Consider the following 19,207-nt stretch of genomic DNA (forward strand, 5'->3'; position numbering starts at 1 on the left):
GACAGAAAACGTGTCCAGGCGCTAAAGAACGGGACGTCCACAGTGTGCAACACCGCAAGAAGACCGATATCTCACCATTAGTGCCCGCAGACGGCCACGGAGTACTGCAGGTAGCCTTGCTCTGGACCTTACCGCAACCACTGCAACAGGTGTCTCCAGACACACAGGCTACAGACGACTGAACAGACATGGTTTACTCGCCCGGAAACCTGCAAGGTGCATTCCAATGACCCCTGGCCACAGGAGAGCCCATAAAGCCTGGTGCCAAGAACACAGTACATGGTCATTGGAACAGTGGTCCCAGGTTATGTTCATGGACGAGTCCAGGTATAGTCTGAACAGTGATTCTCGCCGGGTTTTCATCTGGCGTGAACGACGAACCAGAGACAAACCCATTAATGTCCTTAAAAGGGACCTGTATTCAGGTCATGTTTTGATGGTGTGGGGTGGGATTATGAATGGTGCACGTACACCCCTGCATGTCGTGGACAGAGGAACTGTAACAGGTCAGGTGTATCGGGACGTCTTTTACACCCGTATGTCCGCCTTCTCAGGGGTGCTGTGGGTCCCACCTTCCTCGTGATGGATGATAACGCATGGCCCCACCGAGCTGCCATCGCGGAGGAGTACTTTGAAACAGAAGATATCAGCCGAATAGAGTGACCTGCCTGTACTCCAGACCTAAACCTCATCGCGCACGTCTGGGATGCTCTCAGTCGACGTATCGCTGCAAGTCTTCATACCCCTAGAACACTTCAGGAGCTGCGACAGGCACTGGTGCGAGAATGGGAGGCTATGACCCGGCAGATGCTCCACCACCTGATCCAGAGTATGCCAAACCGTTGTGCGGCCTGTGTACGTGTGCATGGTGATCATATCCCATATTGATGTCTGGGTACATGCGCAGGAAACAGTGGCGTTTTGTAGCACATGTGTTTCGGGACTGTTTTCTCAACTGATAACCAGTACTGTGGACTTACAGATCTGTGTCGTGTGTGTTCCCTATGTGCCTATGCTATTAGCGCCAGTTTTGTGTAGTGCCACGTTATGTGGCAGCACGTTTTGCAGTTATCCTTAATTTATGAGCATGAGTGTACATCTGTCTCGATTTCATTTGATGGCCCCTTATATTAATACACTGAGGTGAGAAAAGTCATTGTATAGCGATATGCACATATACAGATTGCGTTACTATGGCTTACACAAGGTATAAAAGAACAGCTCATCGTCGGATCTGTCATTTGCACTCAGGTGATTCATGTAAAAAGGTTTCCGACGTGTTATGGCCGCACGATTGGAATTAGCAATTTCTGAACGCGGAAAGGTAGTTGGGAATAGACGCATGGGACATTCCATTTCCGAAATCGTTAGGAAATTCAGCATTCGGAGATCCACAGTGTCGAGAGTGTGACGAGGATATCAAATTTGAGGCACTAGCTCTCACCACCGTACGTACGATAAACGTATCCGTTAGGACAGTACGGCGAAATGTGGCGTTAAAGGGCTATGGCAGCAGACAACCGACGCAAGTGCCTTTGCTAACAGCACGACATCACCTGCAGCGCCTGCACTGGGCTCCTGACCAGTTTGTTGGACCCTAGACGACTGGAAAGCCGTGGCTTGACGAGATGAGTCCCCATTTCAGTTGATAAGAGCTGATGGCAGGGTCCTAATGTGGCGCAGATCACACGTAGGCATGGACTCAAGTTGTCAACAAGGCACTGTGCAAGCTGGTGGTAGCTCCATCATGGTGGGGTTGTGTTTACATGGAATAGATTGCAGTTAAGTCCCATAAGATTTCACACACATTTGAACAGCCGGCCGGGGTGGTCGAGCGGTTCTAGGCGCTTCAGTCTGGAACCGCGCGACCGCTACGGTCGCAGTTTCGAATCCTGCCTCGGGCATGGATGTGTGTGATGTCCTTAGGTTAGTTAGGTTTAAGGAGTTCTAAGTTCTAGGGGACTGATGACCTCAGATGTTAAGTCCCATAGTGCTCAGAGCCATTTTTTGTTGGCAGGGTCCTGATGTGGCGCAGACCACATGTAGGCAAAAACTGGTTCAAACGGCTCTGAGCACTATGGGACTTAACTGCTGAGGTCATCAGTGCCCTAGAACTTAGAACTATTTAAATCTAACTAACCTAAGGACATCACACACAACCATGCCCGAGGCAGGATTCGAACCTGCGACTGTAGCGGTCGCGCGGTTCCAGACTGTAGCGCCTAGAACCGCTCGGCCATTCGGCCGGCCACATGTAGGCATGGACTCAAATTGTCAACAAGGCACTGTGCAAGATGGTGGTGGCTCCATAATGGTGGGGCTGTGTTTATACAGAATGGATTGGGGTCCTCTGGTCAAACAGAAGCGATCATTGACCACTGGGGCCAACTGCCTTCACGTAACGATCGAGAGCAGCGGCCTTTGGGAGAGTTGCCAGTGATAACAAAGAAGCAACGCTGCGTGCAATAACAGCAGAAACCAATGTGCTACGTACGACAAACGCATCCGTTAGGACAGTGCGGTGAAATGTGGCGTTAATGGGCTATGGCAGCAGACAACCGACGCAAGTGCCTTTGCTAACAGCACGACATAACCTGCAGCACCTGCTTTGGGCTCCTGACCAGTTTGTTGGACCCTAGACGACTGGAAAGCCGTGGCTTGACGAGATGAGTCCCGATTTCAGTTGATAAGAGATGATGGCAGGGTCCTAATGTGGCGCAGATCACACGTAGGCATGGACTCAAGTTGTCAACAAGGCACTGTGCAAGCTGGTGGTAGCTCCATCATGGTGGGGCAGTGTTTACATGGAATAGACTGGGGTCCTGTGGTCAAACTGAAACAATCACTGACTCGAAATGTTTATGTTCGGCCACTTGAAGGCCATCTGCAGCCATTAATGGACTTCATGTTTCTAAAAAATGATGCGCCTTGTAACCGGGTCACAACTGTTCACGACTGCTTTGAAGAACAGTCTGGACAATTCGAGCGAAAGATTTGGTCACCCAGATCGGCCGACATCGAACATTTATGTGATATAATCGAGAGGTCAATTCGTGCTCAAAATCCTACACCGGCAACTCTTTCGCAGTTATGGACGGCTGTAGAGGCAGCTTGGCTAAAGATTTCTGTGTGGGACATCCAACGATTTCTTGAATCCATGCCACGTCGAGTTACTGCACTACACTGGCAAATGAGGACTGACACGCTGTTAGGAGGTATCCCATGACTTTCGTCACCTCAGTGTATTTGGTACACAAGTCCATATTCCTTCCACTACTTGCATGACACAGGAACAATATCACAGTAGATACAGTTTGCGTGTAAAGGAAAAATATTGCCACGAGGTGTGGTTCTTGCAGTGTGGCGTAGTGGCTGGCGGCTCCATCTGGCGTGCTGCGGCTCCCCAGTTACAAACCTACCATGATATATAAGATATTTACCATTTGCGGACATTTCTTGAAAAATCTTATGGCCGTAGTCTTTGTCTATTCTGGAATATTTATTGTTTGTATAAACAGCTGCACTCTCCGTCCAGGAGTTCAGATCTGTTCTGGCTGTAAGATAGTGCCAGTTATAAACGTGTTTTCAGTGCAACGTGTTGAACATCATAGACGCCCCTGCCGTCAGATTTCGAAATGATTGTGGTATACAAGACAGAGTACAAAGAGGAGAGAATGAATGTAGCACAGCAGACACTATGATCGTTTTCAAATGTTAATTCCGTGTGGCTAGGGCCTCCCGTCGGGTAGACCGTTCGCCTGGTGCAAGTCTTTCGAGTTGACGCCACTTCGGCGAGTTGCGTGTCGATGGATATGAAATGAAATGATGACGATATGGACAACACATCACCCATTCTCTGAGTGGAGAAAATCTCCAACCCAGCCGGGAATCGAACCCGGGCCGTTAGGCATGACATTCCGTCGCGCTGACCACTCAGCTACCAGGGGCAGCCACTTGGAGGCCATCTGCAGCCATTAATGGACTTCATGTTTCTAAACAATGATGCGCCTTGCAACCGGGTCACAGCTGTTCACGATTATTTTGAACATTCTGGACAGGAAGGAAAAGACGTATTTATGTTTACCACATGCCATAGAGTTGGGGAAAATGGTTCAAATGGCTCTGAGCACTATGGGACTTAACTACTGAGGTCATCAGTCCCCTAGAACTTAGAACCACTTAAACCTAACTAACCTAAGGACATCACACACATCCATGCCCGAGGCAGGATTCGAACCTGCGACCGTAGCGGTCACGCGGTTCCAAATTGACGCGCTTAGAACCGCACGGCCACACCGGCCGGCTAGAGTTGGGGAAAATTAACCACTAAATTAAATGGGCATGAAGGAAAAGACGTATTTATGTTGACCACATGCCATAGAGTCGGGGAAACTTAAACACTAAATTATTTCGGAAAAATAGAAGTCAAAATCTGTGCTGGATTGCGAGTGTATGGGCGCAGTGGTCAAAATGGACGTGGTACATAGCTTAAGGAAACGTTTGCAAAACAATTAAATAGCACAAAAAGTACCATTTTTCCACACCTTAGCTATGTGCATACTAATTTCCCATGTTATTTGCTAGCTTAATGATGTAAAAAAAATATTACTGTCAACGAATTTCACATCAGTCTCATTTGGGAGATTTTCGGGAAATAATCTCAGTGAAGGAAATCATGAGGAGCTCATCAATCAAATGAGGAAAATCCATTGAGGCTTCGAGAGAGGCGGTTTGCAAGCGCGTTCAGTCTTCAAGAAACAAAACCCACCTGTAAGATGAAGTACCGTATACATCAAGAATTGAGAAAAAAAAAAAAAAAAAAAGGAATCGCGTTACTGCTGTAGACAATGTGATGATCGACTGCATCTCGAACTTGTTTCTGAAATTATTATACGGTGCAGAAAGACTTTCTAAAATGTGCTTCTTTATACAGTGATCTGCTTTGAGAAATGTCAACAATAACGAATGTCTGACTTGTATTTCATTTTAAGAACTTATTGATAATAATAAATACATATATATTATAAAAATGGATATAAGTATATATATGTGTGTGTATGTTCCGCATCTCCTCCTAAACAACTGGACCGATTTCAAACAAACTTAGTAAAGGTATCACTTACTGTCTGGAATGAATCGCTGTGTGGATAAGAACCATCTACCCATCAAAGAGGTGGGGGTGAAAAAGCGGTGTAGCTCACGACTTGCGAATATCCGTACTTTAGTCATCCAGTATTTGACAATAATAGCACTTAGTGACTTGCAACAAACTTTAAACTTAATTTCAAAAATTTACGAACTTTTTCTCGCTGACAACCCCCACAAAATGTTGAAAGGAGAGACGTTTATCGCTTACTTTTTCTTCTCTTTTTATACAGTAAACCCGCTGTATGAAGCATGACGTTTTATTACTTCTTTACTACTAACTGGATTCGCAACACGTTTTATAGACGTTGTTCACATAGCACGTGTTCGGGAATTCACTTAACAAACTTCTAGGACTTGCACAGGGGAAAGAGTACACAATATTTTGAACAGGAACCCATGTCAGGAAAAGTACCCTTTCTGTTCTACGACGGTTTCTGTTAAGATGTGTAACACGTCCATATCTTCTTCCACTCGAGCTAACTGGTCTTGTATACTTGATATTCCTACAAAACGTATCGGACCCGTCCTTGGAAGAAGCTGTGCCATTGAATGTGCGTCAGGAAATGTGGTTTCAGCATGATGGTGCACCAGCTCACTTCTCAAGTACGGTTTGCAGACATCTCAACGGGCGATATGGTGAAAGATGGATAAGCCGAGGTGGTCCAACCGTGTGGCCGACGCGATCGCCGAATTTAACTCCTATGGACTACTTCTTGTAAGATCGAATGCAAAGTTTAATTTACGAGACTCCTGCAGAGACAGAGGAAGATCTGATGGCACGAGTTCTCCCAGCTACACTAGAAATTAGACACCAGCTGAGATAGAGGGTGCGTACCAGAAGATGCTTTGTAGGTACGATGACTGTAACAGCATTGATGGTCGTCACATCGAGCCGCTGTTGTAATACGTCGGTGCTGTACAGTATCATTTTCGTTGTGGTATAATGTAAACGCGTAAAGTTTAAGTCTTAATATAAAAAAAATATGCTTAAGTGATAAATGGACATTTCATTATATTTCCTTTCGAATTTTTACTTAATAATTTACTACATCACGACTGATACAATTCCTCAAGCAGAAGCGGACGTGTCACACATCTGAAATGAGACCGGCATAGAACGGTTCCTACTCAAAATATTAAATACTAACTATCCTCTACAAGGCGTAGAAGTTTTTAGAGGGAATTTTCGAACACCCTGTAAACCACAGAATGTACCAGTAAAATTGTATCACTGTGCGACTCATAGTTGACGTCAGAAACACTGAGATGCGTGTTCAGAAAACATTTAGCAAACAGTAGTCACATATACCACTAAGTGTACCTATAAAACTATCTCATCGTACAGCACATAGTTCAGTAAACATGACGTCATAAACATTCAGCTGCTTAAAAATGACATTGCAGGGCGAAGTTCGCTAGAGATACAGGTGAAATATATTAAAGCGCTAAAGAAACTGGTATAGGCATGCGTATTAAAATACAGAGATATGTAAACAGGCGGAATACGGAGCTGCGGTTGGCAACGCCTATATAACACAAGTGTCTGACGTACTTGTTAGATCGGTTATTGCTGCTACAATGGCAGGATTTCAAGATTTAAGTGAGTTTGAACGTAGTGTTACAGTCGGTGCACGAGCGATGGAACGCAGCATCTCCGAGGTTAGCGATGAAAAGGGGATTTTCCCGTATGATCATTTCACGAGTGTACCGTGAATATCAGGAATCCGGTAAAACATCAGATCTCCTACACCGCTGCGGCCAGAAAAAGATCCTGCAAGAACGGGACCAACGACGACTGAAAAGAACGTGACAGAAGTGCAACCCTTCCGCTGATTGCTGCAGATTTCAGTGCTGGGCCATCAACAAGTGCCAGCGTACGAACCATTCAACGAAACATCATCGATATGGGCTTTTGGATCCGAAGGCTCAGTCGTGTACCCTTGATGACTGACCGCCCTGTTAGCCGTGCGGTCTAACGCACTGCTTTCCGGTCCCCGGCACTACTCCGCCCGTCGGATTAGTGTCAAGGTCCGGTGTGCCGGCCAGTCTGTGGATGGTTTATAAGGCGGTTTCCCATCTGCCTCGGCGAATGCGGGCTGGTTCTCCTTATTCCGCCTCAGCTATACTATGTCGGTGATTGCTGCGCAAACACTTTCTCCACGTACGCGTACATAACCATTACTCTACCACGCAAACATTGGGGCTACACTCGTCTAGTGTGAGAAGTTCCCGGGGGGAACTTACAAATGATGGGCAAAGCCAAAAATGAGTGTAAGGAGAAAAATGAGAGAAGCACCCAATGAAAAGAAAAATCTGTCTACAGATCGCTGAAAATCGCGAGGAGTTTTGATAATACGTAATAACAGTAAACCAATAAGTCCTTTATCCAGTATCTCAGTGATGATATTGGCACCGAAATGGAAGATGAAAAAGAGGAAGCCCAAATAATTAATTCGGTCTCAGAAATAGTTTCACTGTGACACATTGTAACAGGCGAATTGGTGGCAGTAGAATCGTTCCGCAATCAGCCGAAAATGCTAGTTTAAATTTTTCAACAGTGTTTCCCGAAAAGAACGTCGTCTTCCATCCAACGATTCTTGTTTGAGTTCATGATGTGTTGATCGAATTTACCGCTAATAGCATACTTCTGAATTCTATCGATATCTTCCTTTACTCTGACTTGGTGGGGATCACAATAAATCGAGCAGTACCTCAGAATGAGTTGCACTAGTGCTCTACACGCGGTCACGTTTATATATGAGTTATATATATATGAGGTATATAAGAATTCTCCCAATAAACCGAAATGTACCATTCGCCTTCCCTACTACAGATCTCACGTGCAACGTTACGCTGAAGTATTTGATAGTCTTTACTGCGTCAGCAGTACACCAGTAATAAAGTATCTGAACGATTACAGGCGTTTATGTATGTAGAGAACAAGATCGGTCCTATCACACTTGCCTGGCGAATTCTTGTGATAGTCTTGTCTCTGATGAACACTCGCCATCGTGGACAACGTACTAGCTCCTCATATTTAAAAAGCCTTCGTGTCACTTAATATCTGGGAACCTATTCCGCGTGCTCTGACCTTCGTTAACAGTCTGCAGTGGAGTATTGCGCCAAACGCTTTCCCGGCATCTAAGAATATGGAATCGGCCTGTTGCCTTCCTTCCATGGTTCACAAGATATCGTGTGAGAATAGGGTAAATTGAGTTTCGCACGGGCGTTCTAAATCCGTGTTGATTTGTGGGCAGAAGCTTGTCTCTCTGAAGGAAATTTATTGCATTCGAATTTAGAATATTCTAAAATTCTGCAGCAAACCCATGCTAAGGATATTGGTACGTAATTGTGCGGATCCTTCTTATATACAAGAGCACCTGCGCTTTTTTCCAGCTGCTCCGTAATCTGAGCTGAGCGAGATATTCGCGATAAATGTAAGCAAAGGAGGCACTGCCGAAGATTACTCTTTGCAGAACCGGACCTGGCGACTTACTTGTTTCCAACTCTTTCTGTTGATTCTCAGTGCCAGGGAAGCCCATTTATGTATGTCCTTCATACGGGAGTCTGCGCGACGGTCAAACTATGGTATGTCTGTACGATCCCCTTTCCGTACTAATGGCTGTGAAAAATTTACGAGCTCGTGTAACTGTATTGAGGAGTCCTTGCAACAGAACTTAGCACGATTTGAGGGGAAGAAATTGACAAATTTTATGTACAGATGTTCGACATACAACACAAGTGCCGTGTGGCGTTGCGCTTGAAACAGTACAAGTAAATTGAAGGTGGAGGAGGAGAAAGGAAAGGGAAATGTTTACTGATGTCAGCTGCATTGGGACATCAGCGGTCATAAGTGACAATGCGTGCCGGACCCTGATTAGAACGCAGGATCTTCTACTTACTAGGTAGGTGGGTTTACCAGTGCGCCACTCGGGACATAATGTTCATCTCAGCTACGCTATGTCGGTACGCCTCACGGACGACCCAAATTCCCACCGAGCACCACCTATCCGCAGTCCGTGTCCTACATCCGAAACAACGGGCACAACGCATTCATATCATTCGTATCACATATGCTTGAAACAGTATCGGGAATTCGGCTGCTATCGGCGGCCCGTGCCTCGCACTCTGGCAAGTGGCGGATCGCTTGGTGCCGCACTGGACAAGTTACGAGCGGCCACAGTAACAAGTCCGGCAAACTGGTTGCGCCATTTCAACACTTCGGGCTGGATTGTGAGTACCATCTGCTCACGAAGCTGTGCACAAAACTCGGAGTGAAACTCTTACAAGGCCACGGAAGTGCATCGACTTAACTGTCGTATCGATAGCTACGATACCACAACGTAGGTGCGCTCTGCTAGGTTGGCACTACGACACCGACTAGAGTGGCTGAGATACTAGTTACAGCGCTCCTAGCGGCAACCAACGCTAACTCGGCCGCCATGTTCTCCTTAGTCAAAACATTAGGAAAGCGTTACTGTTGTTTGTGTTGGAAGTGTGTCAGCTGTTGTGATATTACTGCAATATTTAACTTTTCTAGTTGACTTTTTTGTTACAAAATATAAAGTCAACATGCCTGCAGTGTGTTCAGCGTTCAACTGCACAAATCGCAGCGATAAAACAACAAATATTTCATATAATAAGTAAGTATATTAGTACCGAAATACGACACACGTTTTTAATGTTTATTAAAGAGTCATTTGCATTGGAACTGTAATTATGCTTAAGACAAATGCAGGAAAGTAATATATTTATCGTTGATTACAGATTTCCTTTAAAAGATAAGGAAATTACAAAAAGATGGGTTATAAATATGAAGCGAGAAAACTGGTTTCCTACTACAGCCAGTTACCTCTGTTCAGCTAATTTTGAAGAGAAATATATGTACCACACAAATGTCCAGAGGCGCGTTTTGTCAAAAGCAGTACCTACTATCTTTAACTTTCCACCACATTTACAAAAGCAAGATAAAGTATTACGACCACAACCCAGAAAGCGATCTTTCGACAATTTGCAAGATAGTGCTGTTACAGTGACATCATTAGCACAAAGTAAGTCAATAATGTAATTTTACTCCGTGTTCTTATTACTTTGAATTACATACTTTCTATTATAATCTTATGGTGTAACTCTGTTATAAACTTATGATGTAACTGCATTCTTTCAGTGCCTGTCGGACCCATATCTGTTTCTGCTGACCACAATTACTGTCTCCCAAGCCCTAAGAAGTTGAAAACACAATATAACAGAGTACAAGCAGAGAATGTGCGACTAAAGAAGCAAATGAAGCAACTTGTGTACGACACAAAAGAAGAATAGTGCAGTTACAGACTTTAGTTGCTGGTTTGAGAAGAAGGCTATGTAGTTCAGTTTCTTATATGTTAAACAGTGAACATGTAGTTGGTTTGTTGAAGGAGCTATTGGAACTTCAGTGCAGTGCTAAAGTATGCCATTATTCTCAGCAAATAAGGAAATTTGCCCTGACCCTACACTTTTATTCTGCCAAGGCATACAGCTACTTACGAAAATTTGTGAAATTACCCCACCCAAGAACGCTTCGCCGTTGGGCAATGTAACACATATTTCAAATAAATTCTCGTTCACAGTGTACTGGTTTTTGAGGCTTTGACTGTTTACTTTGAAATAGCGACAAAAATATCGCATTTCTGCGCCAGTTACTGTTTCTAATAGTTAACCACAGCATGTTTAGAAGTTTCACCGTAATATTCTGGTGGTACCTGCTCTAATTGCATTAATTTATGGGCAACAAGTAGCGTTATAGTGGATGGACAGACTTATTTGAGTTGTCTTGTAGTGTTATCTACATCGAAAAGTTTAGCCATATTTCGACAAAAACATCCCTTTTTGCTGTCAGTGTACACTGAAATCACTGCTGTCTATTGCTTGTTTTAGAAAAAATAAAGCTAGTATGGGCTATTTCAAGTAAGTCAAACGCATTTACAAGGGGGCGGGACACAGCAGACGAATGACTTGACTAAAGAAAACATGGCGGACAGAACTTCAATTTGCTTCAAACATGGCGGACCTATAGCCACTCTATGAAATTTTAACTCGTTGACCGACACCGACGACAGCGGCCTCTAGCCGGCGCTGTGCAGCTCTACGAGCGCCGCTCCGGATTCAGCCCATCTGATTCCGAGTAGACGACCAAGCAACATTGTTTCTATTTCATAGTGGGCGAGCGTTTGTAGCTTGATGTACGGCTTCGCACGCACCTACGTGCTCATCTCAGCCAAAGTTAAGTACATAGTAAAACCATTTTTATTTGCAGTACCAAGTGTTCGACCTCACCTGTTCCTCCTGGCTTCCTACATTCGGCCTACCCTCAGTTTTCAGGAGCAGACCCACGCACCCCCTTCCAGGTGGGATACAACATTAACAATGCGGATACAATTGGTGTCTACGCGTGATTCATCAACATCTACGTGATTACTCTGCTATTCACAATAAAGTGCCTGGCAGAGGGTTCAATGAACCACCTACAAGCTGTCTCTCTACCGTTCCACTCTCGAACGGAGCTCGGGAAAAACAAGCGCTTAAATTTTTCTGTGCGAGTCCTGATTTCTCTTATTTTGTCGTGATGATCATTTCTACCTACGTAGGTTTTCGCAATCGGAAGAGAAAACTGGTGACTGAAATTTCATGAGAAGATCCCGCCGCAACGAAAAAAGGCTTTGTTTTAATGATTGCCACTTCAATTCACGTATCATGTCTGTGGCAGTATCTCCACTGTTTAGCGACAGTACAAAACGAGCTGCCCTTCTTTGAACATTTTCGATGTCATCCGTCTGTCCCACCTGATGCGGATTCCACACCGTACAGCAATACTCCAGAATTGGGCGAGCAAGCGTGTTGTAAGCAGTCTCTTTAGTAGACCTGTTGCACCTTCTAAGTGTTCTGACAATGAATCGCAGTCTTTGGTTTGCTCTGCCCACAACATTATCTGTGTGATCGTTCCAATTTAGGTTATTTGTAATTGTAACCCCTAAGTATTTAGCTGAATTTACAGCCTTTAGATTTGTGTGACTTCTCGCGTAATTGAAATTTTGCAGGTTTCTTTTAGTACTCATGTGAATAACTTCACACTTTTCTTTATTCAGGGTCATTTGCCACTTTTCGCACCATACAGATATCTTATTTAAATCATTTTGCAATTCTTTTTGGTCATCTCATGACTTTACAAGACAGTAAAGGACAGCATCATCTGCAAACAATCTGATAGGGCTACTCAGATTGTCTCCTATGTCGTTAATATAGAGCAGGAACAAGAGAGGGCCTATAACACTACCTTGGGGAACGCCGGATATTAGTTCTGTTTTACTCGATGACTTTCCGTCTATTACTACGAACTGTGACCTTTCTGGAAGGAAATCACGAATCCAGTCGCACAACTGAGGTGATATTCCATAGACACGCAGTTTCGTTAGAAGACGCTTGTGAGGAACGGTGTCGAAAGCCTTCTGGAAATCTAAAAATATGGAGTCAATTTGACATCCCTTGTCAACAGCACTTATTACTTCATGAATATAAAGAGTTACTTGTGTTGATCAAGAACGATATTTTCTGAATCAGTGCTGACTATGTGTCAACAAATCGTTTTCTTGGAGGTAATTCAAATGTTCAAAATGTGTGTGAAATCTTTTGGGACTTAACTGCTTAGGTCATCAGTCCCTAAGCTTACATACTACTTAACCTAAATTATCCTAAGGACAAACACACACACCCATGCCCGAGGGAGGACTCGAACCTCCGCCGGGACCAGCCGCACAGCCCATAACTGCAGCGCTTTAGACCACTTGGCTAATCCCGCGCGGCTTGGAGGTAATTCATAATGTTCGAACAAAGTATGTTCTAAAAGCCTCCTGCCAATCGACGTTAGTGATATGGGCCTGTAATTCGGCGGATTACTCCTATTTCCCTTTTTGGGTATTAGTGTGACTTCAGGAATTTTCCAGTCTTTATGTACGGATATTTCTGTGAGCGAGCGGTTGTATATAATTGCTAAATATGGAGCTATTGTATCAGCATACTCTGGAAGGAACGTGACTGGCATACAATCTGGACCGGAGACCTTGCCTTTACTAAGTGATTTAAGCTGCTTTGCTACACTGAGGATATCTACTTCTATGTTTCTCATCTTGGCAGTAGTTGTTGATTGGAATTCAGGAATATTTACGTCGTCCTCTTTGGTGAAGGAGTTTCGGAAAACCGTGTTTAATAACTCTGCTTTAGTGGCACTGTCATCAGTGACTTCACCGTTGTTGTCGCGCAGTGAAGGTATTGACTGCGTATTGCTACTGGTGTGCTTTATGTACGACCAGAATCTCTTTGGGCTTTCCGCTAGATTTCGAGGCAGAATTTCGTTGTGGAAATTATTAAAAGCGTCTCGCATTGAAGTACGCGATATCTTTCGAACTTCTGCAAAACTTTGCCAATCTTGGGGATTTTGGCTTCTTTTAAATTTGGCATGCGTTTTTCGTTGCTTCTGCAACAGCGATGTAACCCGTTTTGTGTACCATGGGGGATCAGTACCATCACTTATTAACTTATGTGGTATCTGTCTCTCAATTGCCGTCGATGCTATTTCTTTGAAATCATTCCACATCTTTTCTACGCTTATATGATCAGATCGGAAGGAGTGGAGACTCTCTTAAAAAGGCGTTAAGAGCATTTTTATCAGCTATTTTTAAATAGATGTATATTTCGTTTCTTTTTTATGGTTGTAGGTGTTAGGGTATTCAGCATAGCAGCAACTGCCTTGTGGTCGATAATCCCTGTATTCGTCATGATACTCCCTATTTGTCCAGGATTATTTGTTGCTAAGAGGTCAAGTACGCTTTCGCAACCATTTATGCTTCGGTGGGATCCTGTACTAATTGTTCAAAATAATTTTCTAAGAAGGCATTCAGTACAATTTCGGATGAGGTTTTATGCCTGCCGCTGGCTTTAAACGTAAAATTTTTCCTTCATATCGAGGGTAGATTGAAGTCACCACCGACTATAGTTGTATGAGTGGGAAACGTATTTGAAATCAGACTCAAGTTTTCTATGAACTATTCAGCAACTATATCTCCTGAGTCGGGGGGAGGGGGGGGGCGGTAAAACAAATGTGTGTGAATTCCTAAGGCACCAAACTGCTAAGGTCATCGGTCGCTAGACTTACACACTTCTTAAACTACCTTAAACTAACAACAACACACACACCAATGCCTGAGGGAGGACTCGAACCTCCGGCGGGAGGGGCCGCGCAATCCGTGACATAGCGCCCTAAACCGCGCGGCCACTCCGCACGGCGATCGGTAAAGCGATCCGCTTAATAGTTTAGTCCGATTGTGAAGTATAATCTCTACCCATACTATTATGCAGGAACTATCTTCTTCAATTTCACTGCAAGGTAAACTACTTCTGACAGCAAAAAATACTCTACCACCAACTGTATTTAATCTATACTTTCTGAACACTGTTAGGTCGTTTGAAAAAATTTCGGCTCAAGTTGATCATCAAATGCTCGACTTTTGCCAATGAAGCATCGCTTCATTTATCAATATAGGAGAACCCACAGGAGAATTTACATTGGAATTTCAAAAATGCTCGTCAGTGTCATCAAGAGTCTCTGCATTATTTGGAAACAAGAATGTTGTAGGTAATTAATGCAACAAGATTTATTGGACTGATTTTTTTCCACGAAATTGTAACTTCTGATACATCCGTGGACAAAATACTGTAATGTGAGCATAATTTTTTTACTGTTATCTTCCTTATTCCAAAACAACCGAAATGGCATCGGTCATCTTTGCTCTTATAGAATTGTATTTAAATTCGCAAATACTAACAGCACCCGCTAGAACGCTTATTTTCGTGTGCGTCGCAGTAAAATGCTTTATCAGCCATAGCCTCCTTTGTGGCTAAATAACTTAACAGAGATACGAGTATGTCTTATATGCTCTGGTAAAACAATATATGACTGCTATATTACTAAAAGCGCGGAATATATTCCGCGCTATATAGTGTAAAACGTAGCAGGAGTCTTTTAACGCTATTTCCCATACACACGCAATCCAACAGGGTCTTTATGATGCTTAATGTGCTGAAACTGCATTTGAAATCATAAAGCTGACAGGGCGTAATACTGTATAGCGAATATAGTAAGGACTGAAAAATGTTACAGCTGGACAACTAAATGAAATTTTCTAAATTTGTACCTTGGAGATTATTTATACGCGTATGACTGATAATAAGCAAAAATATAGCGAAATTGATTGTACACTGCCATGGAAAGACTGGGACTCCGGTGTCGATTCGACGTTAGGCACGTAATTTTAACATTTCAAAAAAAACGTTAATCGCAACTTTCACTCCACATGGAGAAATATGTGTATTATCCGCCACGTCAAGAGCGTCTTGCGTTTGCAAAGTGCTGAAACTTAAATGTTCTGTGTCAGTTGTTTTCATACAACAGACTTGTAGACTGTTATCATCCTGACGGTAGGTGTGTCGAGCAGCCGACCCGACCGGAACGCTGCTCTCTGCACCTGGCGTAGCTGCCCGCTTGACAGCTCCTCAGAGTGGTCTCAAATAAGCTGCAACTGGCTTAGCTGCCGGTGACGCTCTTCTGAGCGCCACGAACCAGCGAAAGCCCCTTAACGCTTCTGGGCGCTAAGCGGCAAGAGCTTCGGCTCAACTTACCGCAATCCCGGTTGCAAACCCTCCAGCGGGACTCTCCCGTTCTTTGATAGGGTTACCTCAGGTGTCAGGGGCCAGTTCACGTCGGATAACCCCGCGCACTGTAGGCCGCTCCCTTCCAGCCGCGCTCTCTTGGGCCGCGCATTGCACATCGCGCAGATAGGTCGTGGGGATTCCCCTCTTCAGTAGGGACACAATACACTGCACTCTCGCCGAAAACAGCAATAATTGTCGTTTCGAAAAAAGAGCAAAATTGTCGCACACCCCTCCCTATCAGAATAAAATTCCTCTAAGCAGCAAAGATGTCCGATCTTTCCTGCGCTTCCCAGCCGGCCTGGGTGGCCGAGCGGTTCTAGGCGCTACAGTCTGGAACCGCGCGACCGCTACGGTCGCAGGTTCGAATCCTGCCTCGGGCATGGATGTGTGTGATGTCCTTAGGTTAGTTAGGTTTAAGTAGTTCTAAGTTCTAGGGGTCTGATGACCTCAGATGTTAAATCCCATAGTGCTCAGAGCCATTTGACCCATTTTTCCTGCGCTTCCCCACCATTAACCCGCAGCAAAGCTGCAGCACAAGAGGCGGGAATGCTGGCTACTCCCGCCAGCATTTCCGACCCACTGTCTATCTTCCAAGAGGCAGTCGCCTCGAAGGACAAGCAGATTGCAGATCAGCAACAGCTGATCGCACTGCCGATGGACAGTGAACACTCACACCACACACACGAGCCCCTGCTGAAAACTCGAAAGATATGCCCTCTCTTTCACCTCTGGCGGCCCGGGTACCGACGGAATCGGAGCCAAAGCCGACGGAGAACATAACCAACACAGAAGACGAACAGTGGCAACAGGTCGGTCCGCGACGCAAACAGCCGCCAAACACACAAACAAGTGAGCCCACAAACTCACGAGGCAACCGCCGAGTGCTGTTGCCAACTCCAACAACACCGCAAATTAACAACAACGTCAACACAGGGACCAGCACGAACAACCCTGCGACTGCAGCACTCACAAACTCACAAGCAGCTACGCAGAACCCAAACAAATCCGCGACTGGCTTCCCACCAGTCATTATACACAACTATGGAGGCCTTAGTCTCCTAAACAAAGAATTTAGTAAAAATACAACCCCACAATGTACTACTCAAACCTCACCGGGGACCACGCCGCACTGTACGTGGCGAACAAAACAGACTACTCGAATCTGCTCGAATTTCTTAAAGAAAGGAAGGTAGAGCATTTCACGTACAGAACACTTCTTGAAAAGACACAGCAGTACGCCATCAAGGGGATAGATTCACGAACGACAATCGAGACAGTACACGAAGAACTCGCCGCTCTCGGATGGGAGTGCATTCCGGTAAACCGAATGACAGAGTTCGGCACAGCGTGACCATCGCAAAAGTACGTGGCAGAATTGGCCGACACGGCCAAGTCCCGCGACCTGTTCAAGTTCTACATTTATACTCCGCAAGCCACCCAACGGTGTGTGGCGGAGGGAACTTTACGTGCCACCGTCATTACCTCCCTTTCCTGTTCCAGTCGCGTATGGTTCGCGGGAAGAACGACTGCCGGAAAGCCTCCGTGCGCGCTCGAATCTCTCTAATTTTACATTCGTGATCTCCTCGGGAGGTATAAGTAGGGGCAAGCAATATATTCGATACCTCATCAAGAAACGCACCCTCTCGAAACCTGGACATCAAGCTACACCGCGATGCAGAGCGCCTCTCTTGAAGAGTCTGCCACTTGAGTTTGCTAAACATCTCCGTAACGCTATGACGCTTACCAAATAACCCTGTGACGAAACGCGCCGCTCTTCTTTGGATCTTCTCTATCTCCTCCGTCAACCCGATCTGGTACGGATCCCACACTGATGAGCAATACTCAAGTATAGGTCGAACGAGTGTTTTGTAAGCCACCTCCTTTGTTGATGGACTACATTTTCTAAGGATGAATCTCAACCTGGCACACGCCTTACCAACAATTAATTTTATATGATCATTCCACTTCAAATCGTTCCGCACGCATACTCTCAGATATTTTACATAAGTAACTGCTATCAGTGTTTGTTCCGCTATCATATAATCATACAATAAAGGATCCTTCTTTCTATGTATTCGCAATACATTACATTTGTCTATGTTAAGGGTCAGTTGCCACTCACTGCACCAAGTGCCTATCCGCTGCAGATATTCCTGCATTTCACTGCAATATTCTGATGCTGCAACTTCTCTGTATACTACAGCATCATCCGCGAAAAGCCGCATGGAACTTCCGACACGATCTACTAGGTCATTTATATATATTGTGAAAAGCAATGGTCCCATAACACTCCCCTGTGGCACGCCAGAGGTTACTTTAACGTCTGTAGACGTCTCTCCATTGAGAACAACATGCTGTGTTCTGTTTGCTAAAACCTCTTCAATCCAGCCACACAGCTGGTCTGATATTCCGTAGGCTCTAACTTTGTTTATCAGGCGACAGTGCGGAACTGTATTGAACTCCTTCCGGAAGTCAATGAAAATCGCATCTACTTGGGACCCTGTATCTAATACACTCCTGGAAATTGAAATAAGAACACCGTGAATTCATTGTCCCAGGAAGGGGAAACTTTATTGACACATTCCTGGGGTCAGATACATCACATGATCACACTGACAGAACCACAGGCACATTGACACAGGCAACAGAGCATGCACAATGTCGGCACTAGTACAGTGTATATCCACCTTTCGCAGCAATGCAGGCTGCTATTCTCCCATGGAGACGATCGTAGAGATGCTGGATGTAGTCCTGTGGAACGGCTTGCCATGCCATTTCCACCTGGCGCCTCAGTTGGACCAGCGTTCGTGCTGGACGTGCAGACCGCGTGAGACGACGCTTCATCCAGTCCCAAACATGCTCAATGGGGGACAGATCCGGAGATCTTGCTGGCCAGGGTAGTTGACTTACACCTTCTAGAGCACGTTGGGTGGCACGGGATACATGCGGACGTGCATTGTCCTGTTGGAACAGCAAGTTCCCTTGCCAGTCTAGGAATGGTAGAACGATGGGTTCGATGACGGTTTGGATGTACCGTGCACTATTCAGTGTCCCCTCGACGATCACCAGTGGTGTACGGCCAGTGTAGGAGATCGCTCCCCACACCATGATGCCGGGTGTTGGCCCTGTGTGCCTCGGTCGTATGCAGTCCTGATTGTGGCGCTCACCTGCACGGCGCCAAACACGCATACGACCATCATTGGCACCAAGGCAGAAGCGACTCTCATCGCTGAAGACGACACGCCTCCATTCGTCCCTCCATTCACGCCTGTCGCGACACCACTGGAGGCGGGCTGCACGATGTTGGGGCGTGAGCGGA

The 19,207-nt window shown here is 45.2% G+C and overlaps 1 protein-coding gene and 1 long non-coding RNA gene across 2 annotated transcripts in view; one reads left to right on the forward strand and one right to left on the reverse strand.

The window, feature by feature from the left end:
- LOC126249433 (uncharacterized) overlaps window positions 1-19,207 on the reverse strand; it is a 619,638-nt gene that overhangs the window by 307,781 nt on the left and 292,650 nt on the right. The window lies entirely within an intron of this gene.
- On the forward strand, window positions 10,067-10,756 carry LOC126248834 (uncharacterized). The gene is made up of 2 exons (XR_007545543.1): window positions 10,067-10,199; window positions 10,316-10,756. It is a non-coding gene; the product is annotated as an uncharacterized LOC126248834 (long non-coding RNA).

This window comes from Schistocerca nitens, chromosome 3, assembly GCF_023898315.1.
Source record: "Schistocerca nitens isolate TAMUIC-IGC-003100 chromosome 3, iqSchNite1.1, whole genome shotgun sequence".
Taxonomy (NCBI): domain Eukaryota; kingdom Metazoa; phylum Arthropoda; class Insecta; order Orthoptera; family Acrididae; genus Schistocerca; species Schistocerca nitens.